The following is a 22,905-nucleotide window of genomic DNA, read 5'->3' on the forward strand; positions in this document are numbered from 1 at the left end:
CATGCTGGTTTGGCGTGAGCCTTCTCAAGTCTTGTGCCTGCTGTCACAACTGCTGTGATTTCTCGATTCAGTCGCCCTGCTGTGTAAGGGCTGCCAGATGCAGTCATCGTGGAGTATAAGCCTAAGTTATTATGCAGCAATTTAATAGGAAGGAAATCACAGGTCTGCCTGATGCCACGGGGTTCAGGTGGGCAAAAGACACCCACAGGGCTGGCTGAAGGCATCCACAGGACCACCTGGCACCTTGCCTGACCAGGTGTGTGGGTGCCATTATGATGCAAGTATATGGTGGAGAAATGGGAGAGAGGGGGAGGCCGAGCAGTTCATTTGCTGTGGTAGAGGTGGAACTGAAGAGGCAAGGGCCGTGAGGAATGGGTTAATGCTGGCAGCCTGGGGCCATGGTGGCATCCAGGCCTGGGCTGTTGCCTAGGACCATATCAGGGTCCAAGGTCCTACCACAGCCAGAGTCTGTGCTAATGTCCATGGCCTGCGATGCTGCCACCAAGACCACAGAGATGCCTGGGGTCTGGGCCACCACCTGTGGCCATTTTGGTATCTGAGGGCAGTACAGGCACAGGGGCCATGTAGATATTGGTGAACTGTGCTGCCACCTGAGGACATGATGGAATCCAAGCCCAAGCTGCTGCCAGGGGCTATGTCTGGGTCTGTGGCCCTGCAGTGGCCAGGGTTGGTGTTGATGTCCATGGCCTCATTAACCCCCGAAGGCCGTGCAGGTGACTGAGTTCATGTTGATGTCCAAGGGCCACACCACTGCTCAGGCCATGCTAATCTAGATGGCATGTCCTGCTACCAGGAGCCATGGTGACATCAGAGCCCGGACTGTGGTCTAGGGCCATGTCTGGGTCATTGGCCCTCCTACAACCAGGGTCTGGGTTAATATCAGTGGCTCCTGATACCACCAAAGGCTGTGCAAATACCCATCACCTGGAGATCTGAGTAGCCTACAACTGCCACCTGAGGCCATTGTGACATCCCAGTCCAGCCACTGATGAGGACAATGTCTGGGTCTGTAGTCCTACCACAGCTTGGATCTGTGTTGCTGTTCATGGCCTGTGGTGCCACCAAAGACCACATGGATGCCCAGGGTCTAGGCCACAACTTGTAGCCATGTTGGCACCCAAAAGCCATGCCACTGCCAGGACCACTCCAATCTCAGTGGTCTGTGTTGTCATCTGGGGCCATGGTGTCATCCAGACCAGGGCTGCTGCCTAAGGTCATGTCTGGATCTGTGGCACAGTAGCAGCCAAGGTCTGAGTTGATGTTCGTGGTTCCTGTTAACACTGGAGGCTGTAGGAATGCCCAGGGTCTGGATGGCCACCTGAGACCTTGCTGTCACTGGAGCCATACTGATGTGGATGGCCTGTGCTGCCACCAGGGGAGTGGTGACATCCAGGCCCTAGCTGCTACTGAGAGCCATGTCTGGGTCGTGTTCCTGCTGCAGCCGGGGTCTGTGATGATATCCTTGGCCTGTGTTACCGTGGGGGGTCATAGGAAGCATGCATGTTGAAATCTGAGGGCTGTGCCTGTCACTGGCCCTGGGGTGGCTGGCCCTGCCCCTTGCTGAACACTACAGCAGAAGACCTGGTCGTCACTCCACCCCACCATGGGAGAGCTGGCCTGGCACTCGGGAGAAATGGCCCCAACTCTCACAGCGGGCATGGGAGACCTGGTTCTGCCCCTTATCTGAGAGGGCCAGTCCCAGTGGCCCAGACCAACCAGCTCAATTACCACCCAGACCCACATCCTGGGTCTTGGCTTGGCCCACCGTAACATCTACCACAACTATGACCTCCCGAACTGCATGTAGGGACTAGAACAATAGCCCCAGGATCTCTATGACTCGGGGCAACAGCAGGATATCAAAGAGGAGGTCAGGTAAGTGTCCAGTGATGATAGTGTGCCAGAGGCCTTGAACCAGACTGACTCACTGCAATGAACATTTTATGAGCAGGGCTGATTGGACAAAACAGTATACTGTGTGACACATCACAGCTCCCAATGCCACTAGAAAGAATGAAGAGGTGTTGGAAAGACAGAGGAGTAAGGTGGGTTTGTTTGTTTTGTTTTACATTAATTTGCTTTGGGCAATGCTGCAGGGGTGAGGGGTAGATACAGAGAGACTGGGAGGTGAATGGGATTCAGGTACATGATGTGAAATTCCCAAAGAATCAATAAAGAATTATGTTATATATAAAAAAGAATTAGTTTAATAGATGTCCATTTAGCTAAGTAATAGTAATAGGTTCTCCAGTAGGGCCCATAATCTGTTTAGCCACAAGTTCTTGGTCCCCAAAAATGGTGCCAGATATGAGTTTCAACTTTTAGAATGGGTCTAAATCCAATCAGAAAATGATCGGTTACTCCTATGGTATTCATGCCACTACCACACCAGTGGACATGTCTTGCCAGGCAGGTAGCTTGCAGGGGTCACAGCTGAGTAAGACTAGTGATTCCTTGTGGCCTCTGGTAGCATGCATAGCTCCTTTTAGCACTATGTAATCTAGCCAGAATGAAGCTCCCAGCTTGATTTCTTTATGTCTTGTGATTCAAGTGTGGTGTCTTCAGTGATAGGGCCTTAACACAAAGTTCTGGAGAGTAACCAAGAGCAATGGCAACAGCCTGTAGTGTTTGGGGGGCTGTGGGACCTTACTGGGCAATTACATTGTAATTTTAGATCAGCAGAACATGATTTTTTAGTCTCATGAAATATTTGGAACATAATTAGAATAGTAAATCCTCTGTGAACCCCATTAGATACCAAATACATATATATTTCTCACCTATGACAATCAACCCCCTGCAAGTAATCAATGAACAAATTGATCACCTCTGCCATAAATCAACATTAACTTGTTGGCCATTTGTCCACTGACACCATTGTTCCCCACCTGGGATATGAGGAACTGTGATCAATGGCTTCTGACCAACATGGTGTCGATAAGCCTGGTGATGATCAGGAGGAATATGATCACATTCTAAAGAGTTGTAGAAAAATACACTTTCCAGAAAGGAAGTGCACAGTCCCATGTCAGAGGGCCAGAAATTAATATCCTTCTCCTATCAGCCTGTCACTTGAAGCACATTGTCTAAATCCCTTCCTTCAGGTTCTTATGTTACCTCCATAAAATAAGGGTATGTTAAGTTTTGTGAATATCAAATGCAACAAGGAAGAAAACCATGATCACTTCCTAGAATGTAGTGAACGTTTTACAGATTTTAAATGATTTTCTACATTTGCTATAATTCCAAATACAGATTGCTTAAACATGTGAGCAAGGGGAGACTGATGAGGGTCTTGAATGCCAAAATGAGGAGACTATTATGCTATCTACACAATGTTTAAGGCCAAGTCAGGCAACCTCCTCCTGAGTTCTCACTAACTTTCTGAGAAACTGTATGGCATATCATTTCCTGTAAGGTCAAGCACACACTCACCACTGCAGGTCAAATTACCTCCTTTCTATACACTTACTCAGATCAACCTCGATGAAGTGGACAATGAGCAGGGAAGCCCTTGCCATAGATTTGTGGAGTATGAGAAATGGACAAACCCCGGAAGTGACCAAATCAAAATCCTGGCTCAAGCACAAACCCTTCTCCAAAAGAACCTAAACAATAGACGTGATGGCAAGCAGATGCCTAGAAACGAACAAGTCCACCATGATGCCTGCGTGGAGGAATTACTCCTTATCTATGTTTTTTTCTTCTTTAGAGCACTTCCCTGAAGTTCTATGACTCACAGGTCCTTGGCATGCTTGCTCTCATGCCTATCAGAGAAGTCCTGAGTCAATAGTCAGTTGTTCAGAACAACCATGTTTAGAAAATGTTTGGGTTTTGTTTGGTTGACACCTGTGACTCAGTCCTTCCTCCACCTTCACACTGCAGGCTGCGAGGTCAGTCCACCAGCCCCCAGCTTACACCTTTGGAACCTGCAGATAGGTGTTATCTGCTCTTACCGTTTGGTGAGCTTCAAGTGCTTCTAATCTTTTTATAGCCAGTTCTGGCTGTTATCTTGGTTCCTTCTAGTCCTTGTCTATTGTACACGCAGAACAAGTTTCACCTTCTTCCCTGGTGATTAGAAGGGCAATATAATTATTCAACAATGGCTTAGATTCTCCTGCCAGAGAAGCTTCTTAATTGGACCTTTTCACACTTGGTGGTGGTGGTGGTGGTGGTGTGTGTGTGTGTGATTGTGTATTGTGTATGTGTGTGACTGTGTATGTGAATGCAATTGTGTGTATGAGTGTGTTAGTATACGATCATGCACGAGTGTGTGTGTGTGTGAGTGTGTATGTGAATGTAATTGTGCATATGAGTGTGTGAGTGTTGTATTATGTGAGTGTGTATGTGTGTATGAATGTGATTGTGTGTGTGTGTGTGTGTGTGTGTGTGTGTGTGTGTGTGTGTGTGTGTGTAGATCAGAGAACAACTTGCAGGAGCTGGTTTTTCTTCTTTCTTTGCATGGGTCATGTTGCCAGGCTTGGAAACAAGGCCTTTAGCCCCCTGAGCCATCAGACCAACCCCTAAAGCTTTTTCTTAAAACTACATTTTTTTCAATACTGGAAATTGAACACTGGCCCCATGCGTGCTGGTCAAACACTCGAACACTAAGCTACATCCCTAGCCTCTCTTCTTTCCTTCTTATTTTTAGACAGAGTCCTGCAAGTTTCCCAAGCTAGCCTTGAACTCTTTCTCTAGCCCAGGAAGGCCTTGAATTTGCAAGCCTCTTGTCTTAGCCTCCTGAGCAACTGGGATTACAGGTCAGGATACCAGACCTAAATTAAAGCTGAATTCTTATCCCATGACCTGATACTTAATCCCACTTAGGGCCTGAAGAAAATGATACTATTGCCTTCAGAACTAATATTTTAGTTGTTTTTGTCTTTTCACCATTCTCTCTTATAATTTTGCCACCCTTATTATCCTGGCCCTAATTGGTGTAGCTCTTGAGTACCTGAAGTCACCAAGCCCATATTTAATCACAGGAGACCATGGAATGTAAACAGACATTTCCTGTCCCAACTGCCTATTCCCAAATAACCACTCTGAGGCTTATATTAATTGTAAATGTTCTGACAATAGCTCAGGCTTATTAATAACCAGCTCTTATATTTTAAGCTAACCCATATTCCTTATTTACACTCTGCCACACGGCAGTACCTTTATTAGCATGGCATGTTCATCTCCTGCTCCCTCTGCATCTGCTGGCAACTCCTGACCTTGCCCTTCTCCTTCCCATCATCTTTAGTTTGATCACCCTGCCTATACTTCCTGCCTGGCTACTGGCAAATCAGTGTTTTATTAAACCAATTTGAGTGACAAATCTTTACAGTGTACAAGAGGATTATTCCACGGCATTCCCCCTTTTTGTCTAATTAAAAAGGAAGGTTTTAACTTTAACATGATAAGATTATATACAACAAAAACAGTTATCAAGAAAGAATTACAGTTACAATATCCAGTCTATTTGTATTTGGCAAAATTGGAGAAAATACTCTATTATCTATGTTATCTTTGTGAGTTCAAAGTTTTGTACTTAATTTATCTTTTATCATAACTAAAGAAAACTATAGCTATCTAGTCTTCAGCTCCATCAAAGACTCCAGAAGGGTGAAATGTTACCTAATGACAGGGATATCAGGCTGCCTGGACAGTCACCCAAAGTTCCTCTGTAACACTGGAGCATCCAGCTCTGGCCTACAGGTCTAGTATATCTGACACACTTTCCTGTGAAGCAGGGAATTCTGAAGGACTGTCTGACCTTGTCTTGGCAAAGTTCAGCAGTCACCTTTCTTGTGTCCTGCTGGTTCAGTTTGGACAGTAACTGTCAGCGATTGAGGCAAGGTCAGTTTCTTTGCCCACATTGTTACCTTTTACCATAAACAAAATAAACCCCATATGGAGTTTCTTTGATGCCCATAATACTCTTTGAAGTAATTGATGCTGCTAGGAACAGGTGTATCTTGCTGTCTAGAAAAGTCTAAGTTCTTAAAATATTTTAAATGCCATATTCTTCAGGTCTTTGATATGTTTGAAGATTGCCTATCTATCTGAAATATATCTCTGTATGACCTTAAAAACCTAACTAACATGACTATAAGGTTGCTATTATAGATGACTATTAATCTGTATTTCTTAATTATATATTACATTTTTAAATGAGTGGCATAAACATAATACCCTAAACAAGAGTAGAAATATACATACAATATAACAAAATTAACTTTAATTTGTATCAATAAACCAAAATCCATACAAATATAAAATATGTAAGATTAATAGTTGTTTTTTTTTTGGATTAAAGTAAATTCAATAATCTACCCTTTCATCCTGTCATTTCTATATCATATCCCCCTTTCTTCTTTTAGAAAGAGATCTCTGAATTTAACTCTTTTGTTTAGCTTTTTTTTGCTATGATCAATAACAATTTTTAACCAACCCCACTTAAATGATAATAAATATCCATAACTCATCTTTTTGAAATATGGGTGTAATTCTCTAGATTACTTCCTGTTGATTGGGTTGCTTGTAATTTTTAGACCTTGAGAAAATTTAGAATAATTGTTAAGACAGGTGTAATATTCTGTGAAGCTGGATCATCTCAGTCAGCAGTCTGGAAGTTGTTCTGGATGTTGGATCTCGTGGACCATCATTTTCATTGGTGTCTGCCCTCCTTGTTCTGAAAATATATAAACTTTAAAGGTAATATACATATTTGTATTAGTATAAGTATAGATTGTGCATTGTACACAAGTCAACCAAAGATAATTTTTTTGTTTTATGTCTGAGCAGGTAAAATATGCATTATGTGTCATATAGTTCTTTTAGGTTTGTTTATGTTTAGCCAGATTTTTCAGGGGATCTTCCTTGATCAAACCTGATTTTTCTTAACCCAGAAGGAATCTAGAGCCACTCATTTTCTGTGGAAACAAGAGCATAACCTCTCCCCCAAAGTAACATGTATTTTGACTTAAATTTTGAGGTGAAGATAATTTTAAAATATATAGGTTGGTTTAATATAGCAGTTTTCATAATACAAGGTCTCTTAACAGCCAAAGATTTTAAAGAAAACACAATAATATACATAATCCACACTCTCTGTGTATTTTCCATCTTTATGTGGTTATTATATTTTTTATTACTCTATTCCTTTTTGAAAGGCTTTCTCTACCCTTTTTCTTCTCTCTCCCAAGCCTACATGTATTTTTAAATACACTGTAATCTGGTTAGAGGTTTTTTGTTTCTGTTTTTGTTTTTTGTCTGAATCTGTCCTTACTGCACTCCTGTAACCTTTTCTGTCTGTATGAACAAAAAACTACTGGGTAACCTAGATCATGGTGTGCTGGTGCTGGCTCCTCCCGCTTGGTTCCCTGAAGTCTAGTCTCATGGTGAAGACACGTTTATGGCCAGCTTTAAAAGCCATGTCTACTGCCCCAAGTCTGAGCAGTTTCTAGGTCCACGCTGCCTCCAAGTAGCCTGCCACTGCTGCTCATAAACTCCATGTACATGTTTGGCAGCAGGGCCTCTGAAAAGAGCCGTCCAATTTTTGACACTAGCATTGAGCCAGAAAGCCATCTCTTAAAGGAGCCACACCTCTGCTCACCAGCTAACAGAGCCCACTGGAGAAAAGGCAGCTACCAAGAATCTGTGCTTGACTCTGTTCTTGTGTGTTAGGATCCTTTTTTAAGCTTCATCAGGTTTTATGTGGAAATTTTGGTCACATGTTAGAATGCCATATGTAAATGGACATTTCATGTCCTTGACCACCTGTCCCCAAATGACCCCTCTGAGGCTTATATTAATTATAAATGCTCTGACAATAGTTCAGGTTTATTACTAGCTAGCTCTTACATTTTAAGTTAGCCCATGTTCCTGTGGTGATATTTTATTTGTATGTTAATAAATAAAGTTTGCCTGGAGATCAGAGGACATAGCCATCCATAAACAGAAGTCAGGCAGTGGCAGCACACGCCCTTATTCTGATCACATGGCTGAGTCTCTGTGTGTTCAAGGACACAACCAAGCATGGTGACACATGCCTTTAATCCCAGTATCAACCCTAGAGACCTGGAGGTCTGTACAGACAGGCAGTGATGAGAAAGTAAGGTGGCTGGGCTAAGAGCCAATGAGAAGGCAGAACAGCAAGGCAATAAAGGCTCAGGTTAGAAAGGAAGAAGCTGGTTCTTTTGGAAAGCTACAGTGGCATGGTAAGCTAAGGTTAGTTGGTGGCTATTCATATTTCTCTGATCTCTAAGGCTTTCACCCTTGTATTTGGCTCTGTGTTTCTTATTTAATAAGACTATTTGGAAATTCGTCTACATGTTCCTTATGTATGCCCTGCCACATGGTGATACCTTTATTAGCATGACACATTCATCACCTGCTCCCTCTGCATCTGCTGGCAACTCCTGAATCTACCCTTCTCCTTCCCATCATCCTTAGTTTGGTCACCCCACCTATACTTCCTGCCTGGCTACCGACCAGTGTTTTATTAAACCAATTCAAGTGACAAATCTTTACAGTGTACAAGAGAATTATTCCACAACAATGTATTACTATCTGAAAGCAATGCACTTTGAGACAAGTGAAGTAGTTTCCATCTAGTATTTGCAATTGACTGGCTGTGTGATCTTGATAAGTCATTGAACTGCTCTAAACTTAAGAGTCCTCTGGGGAACATTAGAAAATGCGAGCTCTCCATCACTTTATGAAGTTAACACCTCCACTTCAGTAATGTCCATCCTCATAACTATGGCTTCCTGGACATTCCTGCCCACCTAGGGGAGAACAGCTTTCACCTTGTTTCAACATTTCTTAGTTTTTGCCAATGTAACTCAGCTTAAATACAGAGAAAGGATTTCTAAACCTAGCTATAATTAGAACTTCTTTCTATGTACTCAAAACATTATTTACGTAAATTTTCCCTAAGTCATACAAATATAACATATGATATAAAAGTTAAATTGTATACTTTTTAGATACCTTATAAAATTATCCAGTTTATCTAGTGGGGCTGGACATAGCAACACGTGACTTAATCCCAGCACTCAGGAGGGCAGAGGCAGGAGGATCTCTGTGAGTTTGAGGCCAGTCAGAGTTCCAGAGCAAGCAAGAGCTACATAGAAAGATCCTGTCACAATAGAAATAAAATAATAATAATCTAGAATGGTTTTGTTTTCTTAGAAAGCAAGGACAAGGGATGACAGAGAGTATTAACTATAAGCCACATTTTTATCCTCATTCTCTGCAGAGCGACTTCCTGGTTTTGTATATATGTGTGTTTATGTATGTGCACATATACAGGCAATATACACACTATTTGCATATATGCACACTATATACTTTAGATCAACGACCTGGTGTATTATGCTTGTGGAAAGGCAAAAATAATTTCCAAATGAGACTTTGAGGAGCCCCTTAGTGACCCCTAAGACTGTAAGGTTCTTTTCTCCACTGAGCCCGAGTGTCTTCCTCCTGGCCATTTAGAGCAGAACTGGTTCCCTATAACAACAGGGTTCACCATTTCCAGACAACTCCCGAGGGTCTGGGCAGGAGCTGTAAGATACGAGTTATCTTCAGTTTGGGTCCAAATCCTTGCATTATCAGATGCCTGCAGCCAGGGTGAGAGCCAGCTAATAGCCATGACAAGCAGAAAAGATTATAATTGTTAGTGACCACAAGCCACGCCCAGCTGTGGACCAACAGCCTCTTCCCAGCCCACCACCATGCTGGTGAAAATAGAAGATGAACTTGTTTCAACAAGGAGGAGGCTGTCCGTGGCTTTGGTCCTACTAATATGAATATGTCACAAGCTAAACTGCTGCTGACGAGGAGTGACACTTGTATGTTTTCTCCAGCACCACTCTTACTGCACTATGTCCCAGCTCCCTGTCGCACTGGACCACTCTGCAGCGCTCAGGCAGTCATCCCATCCCCAGCCTCATTCTGAGGCAGCCGCCTTCCCCATCACTCTTTATGGAGAGTTCCCTACCCATCCCTGATCACCCCCAGGAAAAGGTCCAGGCTTCAGCGTTATCTGTCCAATATTCTCATCATCTTGCCTCATTTCACTCTATACTCTTCTTCCCCGTCTTGTGTTAGGAACTGCACCGGGGCTTAGCTTTTCACGGTTCTCTGCACAGGAAGTGCCCTGCAAGCTGTCAGACTCCTCCCAATTCTTCACCTACTTGTCCACTCGGTTGGTTCAAATTCAACCTAGTTAGTAGATGGACAGATAAAACCTTACAAAACCTTCAAGATACAATTCATAAAATGTTAGGGGAAAAAAATAATGTTTGATCATCTGCAACGTTTTTACTATAATAACATTCAACTTTTTAACACTGGAGTAATTTAATCTTTAACTTTTACCTGTTTTTCATCTTTAAAGTTTTTGAAATAATGTACATTTGATTTAAAAGAAGGATTTATTTGTTATATATGGGTTAATACTTTTCTTTCTTTCACATTGCCTCCTTTTTGTTTTTTGTTTGTTTGTTTATTATGAAAGAGGGACTTTCAGCATAGACCAGGCCAACCTTGAACTCTCAGAGATCCACCTGCCTCTGGAGTCCTAAGATTAAAAGTATGTGCCACCATACTCAGCTTCTTAAGACACAGTGTCAGTAGATAGAGCTTTTATTTACTGTAAAGAGCCTGCCACAAGTTAAATTTTAGAAAAACCATATTATGATAGGGAGTATATTCAATTACTAGGTTGTACTGGTCATTAGGAATTATTTGCTAATTTTCCTATTCACAAGAGCTGAGATACAGAGTCACCTGGGTATCCACCAATATTTAAATGAACAAGGAAAACATGGTCTATATGCATAGTTGAAAATTATTCATCCACAAAAAGAAATGATATATCTATAACAGAATAGAGGGCACTGGGGACATAGTTTAAAATGAAATAAAACAGACACAGAGAGACAAATACCACAGGTGCTTTCTGAGAAGAAGGAGGAGGAGGAGGAGGAAGAGGAGGAGGAGGAGGAGGAGGAGGAGGAGGAGGAGGAGGAGGAGGAGGAGGAGGAGGAGAAGAAGAAGAAGAAGAAGAAGAAGAAGAAGAAGAAGAAGAAGAAGAAGAAGAAGAAGAAGAAGAAGAAGAAGAAGAAGAAATCTCAAAGTAGAAGAAACTGGAACAGGCATAACTAGGCTAAGAAGGAAAGGGAGGGGAGATCTAGAAGGAGTTAGATACAGTACACCAAACAGTTAGATGGAAGGAAGGAGCTGAAAAAAAAAAAAACTCTCCTGCAAAGGCTCCCAACAACCTAGTCTATATTTATGGAGAGCCAGATAGGTGTAATTTAAAGACTTGCTTTAAATATCAGCTTGCTTCCTCCATGCCCTGTGTCCAAAGTGTATGTTCCCTTCAAGATATTCCCATGAGTGCAACAGTGGTACTTAAGTCTTGGAGTAAACTAACAGCTGCCTAAATAGATTTCAGGCACTTAATAAGAGGGAATTTGTGCCTGGTACTGTAAACCAGTTGTGCTGGTTAATTTGTTGTCTACTTGACACAAACTGGGTCATCAGTAAAGAAACAACTTTAATTAAGAAAATACCCTCAGAAGATTGACCTGATAGCATTCCTGTGTGGCATTTTCTTGGTTAATGATTGATGTGGGAAGACCTAGCCACAGGAGCAGTGCCACTCCTGGGCTGCATAAGAAAGCAGGCTGAGAAACCAGGGTGAGCAAGCCATTAAGCATCATTCTTCCACAGTCTCTGTGTTCCTGCTTCAAATTCCTGCCCAGACTTCTCTTCATAATGGACTGATGGTGACTGAGATGTGTAAACCAAATAAACCCTCTTATCCTCAAGTTGCTTTTGGTCACGTTGCTTATTACACCAATAAAAAGAAATTAATCCACCAGCTAGCTATCATTGTAGCCAGTGAGGTCATGGACTCTAGAGTAGAACCTACTCCCACTTCCTTAAGCTAACATGATTTCTAGCTGAATTCTAAATTCTCATCCTTACATCCGCAGATAAGTGTAGCTCTCGGCCCTCATCAAAGAAGCCAATCTTTTTCAACATATGGAGATGACTACAGAGATCCACAACTGGTCAAAATGATGAGGACAGCCAACAGTGGGTGTCCAACCCACACTGATACATCTACAACATAATGTTATCACCTCAGGCTCAGAGAACATCACTGACCAGGAGGCAGCAGGATTTTAACAGCTAGAGGGCTGAGACGTCTGTTATGAGACAGTGTCTTCTGTATGTGACAGGGAATCACAAAATTATAATAGCAACAGTGGTTTGAAAGAAAATGGCCCCCAAAGGGAGTGGCACTATTAGGAGGTGTGGTTTGTTAGTATAGGTGTTGTCTTGTTGGAGGAAGTGTGTCACTGTGGGGGCGGGCTTTGAGGTCTCTTTTCTCAAGCTTCACTCAGTGTGGCAGTCAGTCCACTTCCTGTCGCCTGCAAGTTGTAGCACTCTCAGCTCCAGCACCATGTCTGCCTGCTTCTCATCAGGATGATAATGGACTGAACTGCTGAAACAGTAATCAAGCCACCTCAATTAAATGTTTCCTTTATATAAATTACCATGGTATGGAATCTCTTTGTGGGAGTCCAGCTCCAACCTGCTCCCATGTTTCGAAGGATTCTTAGGTTGAGGAGAGAGGAATGAGAGACTACTAGGTAGAAAGATAGAAAGAGATGACAAGAAAGACAGAGACACAGGATAGCTTTGGGAAGGCCCTGGATCAATACCCAGCCACCCAGAGGTTTATTCAAAGGGGCTTTTTATAATATGCCAAGGGGAGGAGCAAAAGATCTCCCCATTGCTAGATCAAAGCACACCATACAGCCAAGCTTCAGCCCTGCAGACATATCGGGGTTCATCCTGGAACTTACTGGACTTCACGGAAGGGAAAATCACCTTTGGAGAGTTCAAAAGACAAAGAGAAGAGAGAAAAGTACAGAAGAAAAAAAAGTCTTCAGGAAAAAGGAAAATCATAACCCAAAGAAAACCCAGATATTTTCGAAGTTCAATCATCAAAAGGAAGTGATCCAGCAAGTCCCAGGACAAAGATGCCAGTGAAGGAGAAACATCAGATGGAGTAAGTCAGTTCACAAAGTCTTGACTTCCATGCTCAGAAAGACTGACGATGAAGAGGAAGAAGAGGAGGAAACATCTGAGCAACCCACTGCAGAGGTCATATTTGTGTTGGAGATGGTTCTCAACCTTAAAACAAAAAACAAAAGATGACAGAGTAAACTTCTCAGAGTCCTGAGAGGTCTCATAGGTGTAGCCAATAGTCGCTTTGCTCAAGGAGAACATGAAGAAGCAATATTGATGTACATGGAAATCATAAGACAAGCTCATTGACTTTTGAACCATTTTCTGCACTTGCCGTGGTATATGAGAATGAAAGTGACATGGAAAAATCATTGCAGTTCGAGGTGATTGCTGCATATTTAAATCCTAGTGATACAGAAGGATGGGTTAGGCTGGCAGAAATATCTCTGGAACAAGCTAATACTACGCTGGATATTTTTTGCTATACAAAAGGTCTTAAATATGAACCTACTGACACCTGTGGGGGAGATCAAGCCTTTATGAGAAGATGGATGATCAAAGAATGGCCGTGGAAAGTTATAGGCGCATTTTAGATCTGTTGTCTCCACCTGATGGAGAATGTTTCAAGCAGTTGGCTAGAGATACAGCAAAGTGTTACTATAAAGCCAATGGCAGTACTTCAGCTATAAACATAATTGAAGAAGCTTTCTCAAGACAAAAGGGCGTAGTTTCCAAGGAAGATGTTAGCGTAGCAGCTGAAATATATATTTCCAACAAACAGGTAATAACAGATTTTTTTGAAATTATCCTAGAAAGAGAAACTTTTGAAGAACGCACTTCAGAATTGAATAAAGGTTGTATTTAACTTTTAAAAAAAGAAGTCATGGAGACAGACTGCAAGCTTTCTTCTCTTTAGCTGCACAGGTGCAGAGGAGAAAGAGAAACAGAAGAAGAAACTGGACCAATTAGCAACGTCTTATTTCTATATAATTTTATTGCTTATTTTACAGTTGATTTTATTGCTTCTTTTTATGCTTTGTGTGGTTACCTGGCATCTGTTGAAAGGGTCTACAGATTAGGGAAGCCACGGCATAGTTGACAACACCAAACACAAGTGTTAGCTACAGTTAGCAGTTAGTCTTTCCATGCTTTTGTTAGAAAGGTAAGGCAAAAATATGAATCCATGTTGTCTTAATCCCCAGAGACTCTGACACTCATGTCTTCTCTTTTCCCATTTAGTGCATCAAGAGACATGCACATGTTTTCAGAGAAAGCATCAAGAGAAAATTTTCCCACTGCAAGGAAGAAAGCCCATTCTTCAGTTTGGAAATTCAAAAGGCATTTGGAATCTAAGAGGAAATAAATTTTTGGGAGGAAAACTCAGAGTTGAGGTTTTCAGAACCCCACTATGTTAGTAGGACGGCATGTTTTTTTTTTTTTACTGTAGGAGACTGGGTAAGTCCAGATATGGGACAGAGGATCGGCACTTCGGCAAGTTGGTGGCTTCGTGGGATGGGGGACAAATGGTGGGAGAGCCTGTTTCCTGCGGGAGGAGTTTGGAGAGGTCTGTGGACGTGGCAAAGCGGATCAAAAGCAGAAGCAGGAATGACTAAGCTAGTAACCGATCCTCTCACAGCAGGACCCTTAGCTGTCCTGCACTGAGCTACATAAAAGACACAGGATAGCAGAGGCCAATCGTATACACACACACACACACACACACACACACACACACACACACACACTCAGACACACACATTATCACATGCATACACATAAACAATCACTATAACACACACATATACTATCACATGCATACACACACTTAAACACACTAACACCTATCAATATGCTCTCACAAATACACTCTCACACGTTCACACACACATTAGCACATGTTCACACTCAAATACTCTCACACTCACTGTCACTCACATGCTGGCACACACTTGCACTCAAACACAATCATAAGCACCCATACTCACATTCAAACAGTCTCACATTCACACATACTACAGGCACACACTCATACACACTATACACTATACATACTCACTTTCAACAAACACACTCACACATTCTCACTTATACAACCTCTCACACACACTTAGACACATGCATGCACTTAGAGAACTCATAAAACACTTGCACATACATTTACATAGGACACACGTGCACCTTCACCCATACACATTTTTACACATGCCCACATACTCACACAAACTTAGACATTGCACACATGTGTATGCATTCTATTCCCAATCTATTTTCCTACCACCAAGCTGTGGTCTTTGCTGCCATTCACCTCCACATAAGCTGCTACCTCGGCCCCCCCTTCCCTCACTCCACTCACTGGACTCCCTTCTCCCACCCATCTGGGTTCTCTCTCTCTCTCTCCTTCCCCCTTCAGGTCTCCGCGGAGATTATTATGAGTTCTCTAAGTGCCTGCACCAGTTTGCAGAAAAGAGACTGGAGAAATTAAGTTTGACCACAAAAATAATTTTAAAAATTATTATACCTAAGTTGGTGGGCATTAGAGATCTACCCACTATCAATTATTTATTTAACATTTAATATGTATATTTAAATTACTTTCATAATTTTTTTAAAGTTTTTGTACAAAATATTTTATCATGTTTTCCCTCATGATACATATATATATATGTAGCTGGAGAGTTGGAGAGTTTTCTCTCCGGGTCCCACCAAACCCCAGCGGTCCGACAGCCCGCTTATAAAATAAACACACAGATGCTTATATTATTTAAACTGTTTGGCCTAATGGCTCAGGCTTCTAGCTATCTATTTCTTACATCTTAAATTAATCCATTTCCATAAATCTATACCTTGCCACGTGGCTCGTGGCTTACCAGCATCTTCACATGCTGCTTGTCATGGTGGTGGCTGGCAGTGTCTCCCTCTGCCTTCCTGTTCTCTCAATTCTCCTCTCTGTTAGTCCTGACTATACTTCCTGCCTGGCTACCAGCCAATCAGTGTTTTATTTATTGACCAATCAGAGCAACACATTTGACATACAGACCATCCCACAGCATGCATATATATATATATATATATATATATATATATATATATATATATATATGTAATCAACCAGCTTCTTTTTTCTAAACAGTATATCTTTGTATATATCCAGGACAATATGTAGACATTAATCTCCTATTTGTACTAGATCTATAACATTTTGTTTGTATGAATCAAACACCAATTGAGTTTAGATTATTTCTGTTTGTTTATTAACTATGCCCAAAAATATCTCAGCAAACATCTTGGCTCACACAAAAACAGAATTTCTCAGCTAGTGAGGGGTGAGTGAGTGAGTGAGTGTGTGTGTGTGTGTGTGTGTGTGTGTGTGTGTGTGTGTGTGTGTTAAACAATATGCCGCGTAGCCCTGGCTGGCTGGGACCTTGCTATGTGGAGCAGTCTGTCCTCGACTCTGTGAATGCAGTCAGTTCTAAATAACAGTATCGGGCAAATGTTTGGAAACGAGAGGAGGGGACAAGAAGGGTGAGGGCAAGGGAAGCCTGGGATGTTAGTCAAAGATGGTAAGGAAGACTGACTCTGATGAGCTCATCATAATCATGATTTTTGAAAACTTTTCTCACTATTGGGGTGTGTACTGGCTGGTTTTGTGCGTCAACTTGACACAAGCTAGAGTCATCAGAGGAAGGAGATTCAGCTGAGGAATTGTCTCCATGAGATCCATGATCAGTGTGAGAGGGCCCAGAACATGGTGGGTGGTGCTATCCCTGGGCTGGTGGTCCTGGGTTCTATAAGAAAGCAGGCTGAGCAAGCCATGGGGAAGCAAGCCAGTAAGCAGCACTCCTCCCTGATCTCTACATCAGCTCCTGCCTCCAGGTTCCTGCCCTGTTTGAGTTCCTGTCCTGACTTCCTTCAGTGATGAACAGCAATGTAGCTGAATAAACCCTTTCATCCCCAACTTGCTTTTTTGGTCACAGTATTCCATCACAGCAGGACTAACCATAACTAAGTGTCTCTCTCTCTCTCTCTCTCTCTCTCTCTCTCTCTCTCTCTCTCTCTCTCTCTCTCTCTCTCTCTCTGTGTGTGTGTGTTGTGTGTGTGTGTGTGTGTGTGTGTGTGTGTGTGTGAGAGAGAGAGAGAGAGAGTGCCTGTACACGTACATGTCACAGCCTGTGTGTGGAGGTCAGAGAAGAACGTTGTGGAGATGCTTCTTTCCCTTCTCATGTCAGGCATTGAACTCAGGTAAAGTACCTTTAGACCTAAAGAAAGAGTTTCTGTTGTGTTTCTTGCAGAAGCATTTACGTGAGTGGATAGAAAGGAGTGGCCAGTTGGTTGGATTTCTGGGAGGCTGAGTACTAACAAGCAGCCAGAGCAAATCACCATGAGAATGAAGTCGAGAGCAGGATGAGACTGGGCTGAATTATGCTGCCTTGAAAGGCACACAGGATCTCAGAGCAGCAAAGCAGTGGGAGCATAACCTGGTGGGACATGTCTCGGTTCAGCACTTGGGAGGCTAAGGAAGGAAGGCCACAAGTCTGAGGCCAGAGCAAGCTTGAGCGAGACCCTGTTGGAAAGGAGGTTAGGGCCTAGAAGAGAGAGTTCAGTCTGCAAAAGAAAAAAAGAGAAAGTGAGTCTGGAGAGATAGGTCAGTGATTGCTTTGGATGCATGAAGACCTAAGTTCAAGTACCCAGAATCCATGGGTTTAAAAAAAAAAAAAGAAAAAAACCAAGCCTCTCTCTCTCTCTCTCTTTCTCTCTCTCTCTCTCTCTCTCTCTCTCTCTCTCTCTCTCTCTCTGTGTGTGTGTGTGTGTGTGTGTGTGTGTGTGTGTGTGTGTGTGTGTGTCAGAGAGAGAAAGAGAAGAGGGGAGACCCCAGCACTGTGGAAGGCAAGGCGAGGAGGCTCTCTGGAGTTTGCTGGCTGCCTGTATAGACCTAGGTTTAGGGAGAGACCCTGTCTTAAAGGAATATAGTAGAGTGTGATAAGGCAGGACACCTAGTGTCATCTACTGGCCTCTGCTCTAGGTCTCTCTCCCTCTCTGTGTCTCTCTGTCTGTGTGTGTCTCTCTCTCAATGAAGAAAATACTGGATGGAGAAAGTGGGAGAGCTGGGCAAAAGGAGTGTTGTAGCTTTCCAATGAACAATGGCCTCAAGACAAGGTCGTTTTCAGCATGGGCATTGCTGTACCTAGTGTGCAGGCTCCTCCTACTTTCTAGAAACCTCTGAGTCCTCTCTCACACTGGAGTTGAAGTCTTCTTTGGATAATGCTGAGCAAGAAGATCCATCCCTTCCAATAGATGTCAGATGGTGTAGGGAAGCTGGCCCTCTGTCTCTAAAACAAAGCCAGAAATGCCAGTCCAACATTGCTGTGTTCCTCAGGCTCCACGCCGGTAGGATTGAAATGCACACTGCTCCCACAGCTTTACGGAACTGTGAAGTTCCAGCAGACCTCCTCTGCCCAAATGGACTCCTTAAGGCCTTTCCACCATCGTGCCCTCAAAGCAGAACCTCTGTTTTATATGCTCTTCTTTCTGCATTTTCATTCCCTAGCTTCAATAAACAATGGTTTAAAGGTTGGCTGGCACATGCCCATTAAAGTACACACACACACACACACACACACACACACACACACACACACACACACACCACACACACGAGAGAGAGATAGAGAGAGAGAGAGAGAGAGAGAGAGAGAGAGAGAGAGAGAGAGAGAGAGAGAGGCAAACTTTCTGTAAAGGATGAGAGTCTGATCCATGGGCCACATATGTCCCTTGTGAAAGGCTTGTCTCTGCTATGAGAGTGCAAAAGCCACCTCAGGCAACACACAATGAGTGAGCAGGACTAGATACCACCGAACTTTAGCTGGGGACACTCAATTAGAATTTCATGTAGTTTTCATTGTCACAAAATAACCTCCTTTGATTCTTTTTAAAGATTTTATTTATTTATTAAGTATGCAATGTTCTGCCTGCATGTATGCTTACACTCCTTTTGATTTTTTTTAACCCATTAAAAACTGTAATAAGTTTGGCTAGCTTGCAGGTTGTCCAAAGATAGGTATTAGACAAAGTGATGTCACCCACACTGTTTCCAATCCCTGGTTTAAATTTACACCCAGAAAGCAAAAGCATTTCAGCCTAAGGAAACGTTTTCTGTAGAGACACAACTCTTCGCACCATAGAGAACATTTTCACATGGGGCCTTGTTCCAATTCCCTGAGCCAAGCCCAAGTGTGTTAAACTCCATCTTTAAAGATGGCCTTTGCTCTAGTCAAGAGTGGTTCTTCCAGAATAAAGTGGCTCTGTGCTTAAAGATAAACCCGAGACTTGAGATACATCTTAAGGCAGGAACACTGTTTGTAATTTATATAACGGACACTCCCCACCTCACACACCTCTTCTCACAAGGACTTTAAAAATATTGGCATCTGGTCTTAGTCAAGGCCACTAAACTTCGTATTATGGGAGCATCAGAGGCATGGGCTGGCCCTTGAGAAACTGAGACTTCATTATGTGTTCTCTCTGGGAGAGCTGTTTAGCCCTTCTTAGGCAAGAAGTCAGGCTTAGATGGGGAGATCCAGAGCAGTGATTCTCAACCTTCCTAATGCTGTGACCCTTTAATATAGTTCCTCATGCTGTGGTAACCCCCAACCATAAAATTATTTTGGTGCTACTTAACTGTAGTTTTGCTGGTGTTATGAACTGTAATCTAAACATATGGTATGCAAGGTATCTGATATGCAACCCCAATAGGTCTTGACCCACAGACTGAGAACCACTGATCTAGAGGCTCTTATGCTGCCATAGTGGACAGGGCTTCTACTTTCAAAACCCAGCAAGTTTACATAGTTCATGCCACTGACTTCCTTTATTAATAATGCATTGATTCTAAGGAATAATTAAATCTTTACAATCAAAGAGAACTCATAGATTACTTTGTCTAATGGACATGCATCAATGTTCTAGAATACTGTAGATCCCTGGGCCCAATCCAAAACTCAGGGATTTTTGTTCTAGGGGACTTCTATTACCTGGTATCTTAATCCATCCTGGCTCCTGAACCAAATAAGCATAGATTGGGTGACTTAAAAAGAACATCAAATTACTAGCACAGCCTGTTTTCTCAAACAAGATACCGTCTCACTCTGTCCTGTAATGATGGAAGGGAAGGCCCTTAGATCTATTTGATAAAGGCACTAATTCCATTCACGAGGGCCCCCACCCTCATGACCTATTCACCTACCAAAGCTCCCACTTCCTTATATCATCACCTTGAAGATTAGGATTTCATCATAATAATTTGGAGATGAGAACAAAGGTTCAAATCACAGTGGCTTAAATTTCCCATCAGAAACCTGGAAACCACATCAAGCATTTCATCAGAGAAAATGTACCACTGGGAACCGGTGATGTAGGTGTTGGAGGACAGAAAGATGGTGAGAACATGAAGGAACCTAGAGATGACACTTGCAGGGAGCAGCTATGTCCCCCATAGTGAGGAACAAAGTGGGAAGGAAGGGCTGGGATTCTGGGACCGGAGAGCTCAGAGGAGGGGTGCAGAGAGTCCCTGCTCAGCCCTCTGAGAAAGAGGTGCTGTCTAGAAGCTGCAGAGAAAGTGCTATGGGACTTGTTCTAGAGGTCCCTATGAGAGGCAGAGACCAAGATCAGCATTGTTGCCGGGGTGACCCAGACAAGAAGAGGCAAAAGGAAGGCTATTTCTGTGGTGGAGTCTAATGGGAAGTCAACTGAGGAAGAAGCCTGAGAAACTGTCTGCAGGACAAGTCTGAAGCTGAGGGGCTGATAGGGTTCTCAAACAGCTGGGATTTCTGTTTGGGTCATTTTCACATCATCCAGCTCCCCAGAATCTACATCTTAAAAAAACAGGTGCAGTAGCATGTGCTTGTAATCCCAGTAGCAGGAAGCGCTCTGGGACTTGCTTACTGGACAGCAGTCCTGCAGAATCAGTAAGCCCAGGTCATTGAGAAACTCTGCCTCAAAGAAAACATGGTGGGGAGAAACTGAGGAAGACACAGAAAGTTAAGTGTACATGTGCATATATACCCTCAACATTTACATTCCCCCGTGTAAACATGCACAAACACATACACATACACACACACACACACACACACACACACACACACACACACACACACACACACATACGTGCATATGCCTTGAGTTTCAGAAAAATTCTCATGGACAAGTGTATCACTCAGATGAAATAAGGTACTCATCCCAGGTTCCCAGGATCACCTTTCCCTCAATTCTTATCAGAGAGCATGGATTAAGCTATTTACATCACAGCTCATCTCCTAAACTAACATAGATCTTTCCAAAGGTGGGGAGGAAAATACATCCCCCACACAAAAGAGTGTAAACTTCACCAAGTATTCCATTTTTTAAAGTACTTACCAAAATTATGTTCCTACACCTAGAGACAACCTCAGGTTCCACTTTCCTGTTCTTTGTGTTCTGGGGACTAACTAGCCCTTGCTCTGTAATTTCAGGTCTGAGGCTGCTGGGATTTTGTTTTTCTTTCTTTCCATTACCTCCACCTTGCCCCCTTCCTTCTCTTTCTCCTTCTTATCCATTTGTTTATGTTTCTCTCCTTGTTTTTAATCAAAATCAAAGTACACGTGTGTTAAGAAAGGGGGGTGCTTTTGGGGGGAAGGGTGTTCCAATATTTAGTTTATGAAAAAAGTCTTTATCTTTTAGTAAAAGCCAAATGTTGGAATTGTAATTAAAATGCTTACATTGAAGTGGGTTGCTGGATCTGCAGTGTAGCCAAGCTTGGCAGCTTTGGATAAATCAGAATGAGCCACACGACTAATTCATTTTCTCTTGGGGAAACGCTACCGTGTCCAGAATGCGAATCCACTCCACATACCACTTTTACTTCAGATCAGACAGGCAAATAAACTGAGAGTGCCCAACACAACCAAATGCCCACAGTACCACAGAAGAATGGAGGAGAACGTAAAAGTCAGTGTTTCTATTCATCATTCTCGTCCTTCACTTGGAGAAGGGTCACTCTATGTCATGCAGGCGACCATCATCACATCTTGATCAATCCCAGGCATCAACCAAAGCATTTCAGATGATTAAACTGGAGGAAGCCTGTGTGGCTCATTCTCTCTAAGTAGCCTTGTATATAAAGTCTTTTGAACCTCCCCACCAAAATCACTTGTTCATGTTGTTCTGAGTGAATCAATCTTCTCTCATGAGGAAGGGTATCATTGTCGAAAGTTTTCATAGCCTTTGGTGACAAAATTGGCACTATATCTTTGTCACCCTTGTTCAATCGCCCACATAGTAGCATAGAGAAATGTCTTCTAAGTACAGTTCTGGTGCTAGTTTTTGTCAACTTGATAAAGCTAGAGTCCTCTGAGAATAGGGAACCTCAACTGAGAAAATGCCCCAATCAAATTGGCCTCTGAGGCATTTTCTTGATTGATGATTAATGTGGATGGGCCCAGCCCACTGTAGGCAGGGTGGTCCCTGGGCAGATGTATAGCTAAAGTATTTCTCTCCCAGTCCCTCCAAGCCCCTGCCAAGCCCTGGCAGTCCTGTAGCTCACCTATAAAATAAACACACAGACGCTTATATTATTTAAACTGCTTGGCCATTAGTTCAGGCCTACCATTGTCTAGCTCTTACTCTTATACTCAACCCATTTCTGTTAATCTATATGTTGACACGTGTTCCATGGCTTTACCTGCTGCCTTTACATGATGCTCTCTGGACAGCAGGCTGGTGTCTCTCCCTCTCTGTCTTCCTGTTCTCTCAATTCTCCTCTCTGCTAGTCCCGCCTATACTTCCTGCTTGGCTACTTGCCAATCTGTT

General features: G+C 42.8%; 1 pseudogene; it reads left to right on the forward strand.

Annotated features, from left to right (window-relative positions):
* Nucleotides 1-622: 622 nt before the first annotated feature.
* Nucleotides 623-13,927, forward strand: LOC102920465 (general transcription factor 3C polypeptide 3 pseudogene; annotated as a pseudogene).
* The last annotated feature ends 8,978 nt before the right edge of the window (nucleotides 13,928-22,905 follow it).

This window comes from Peromyscus maniculatus, chromosome 3 (genome assembly GCF_049852395.1).
Source record: "Peromyscus maniculatus bairdii isolate BWxNUB_F1_BW_parent chromosome 3, HU_Pman_BW_mat_3.1, whole genome shotgun sequence".
NCBI classification, from domain to species: Eukaryota; Metazoa; Chordata; class Mammalia; order Rodentia; family Cricetidae; genus Peromyscus; species Peromyscus maniculatus.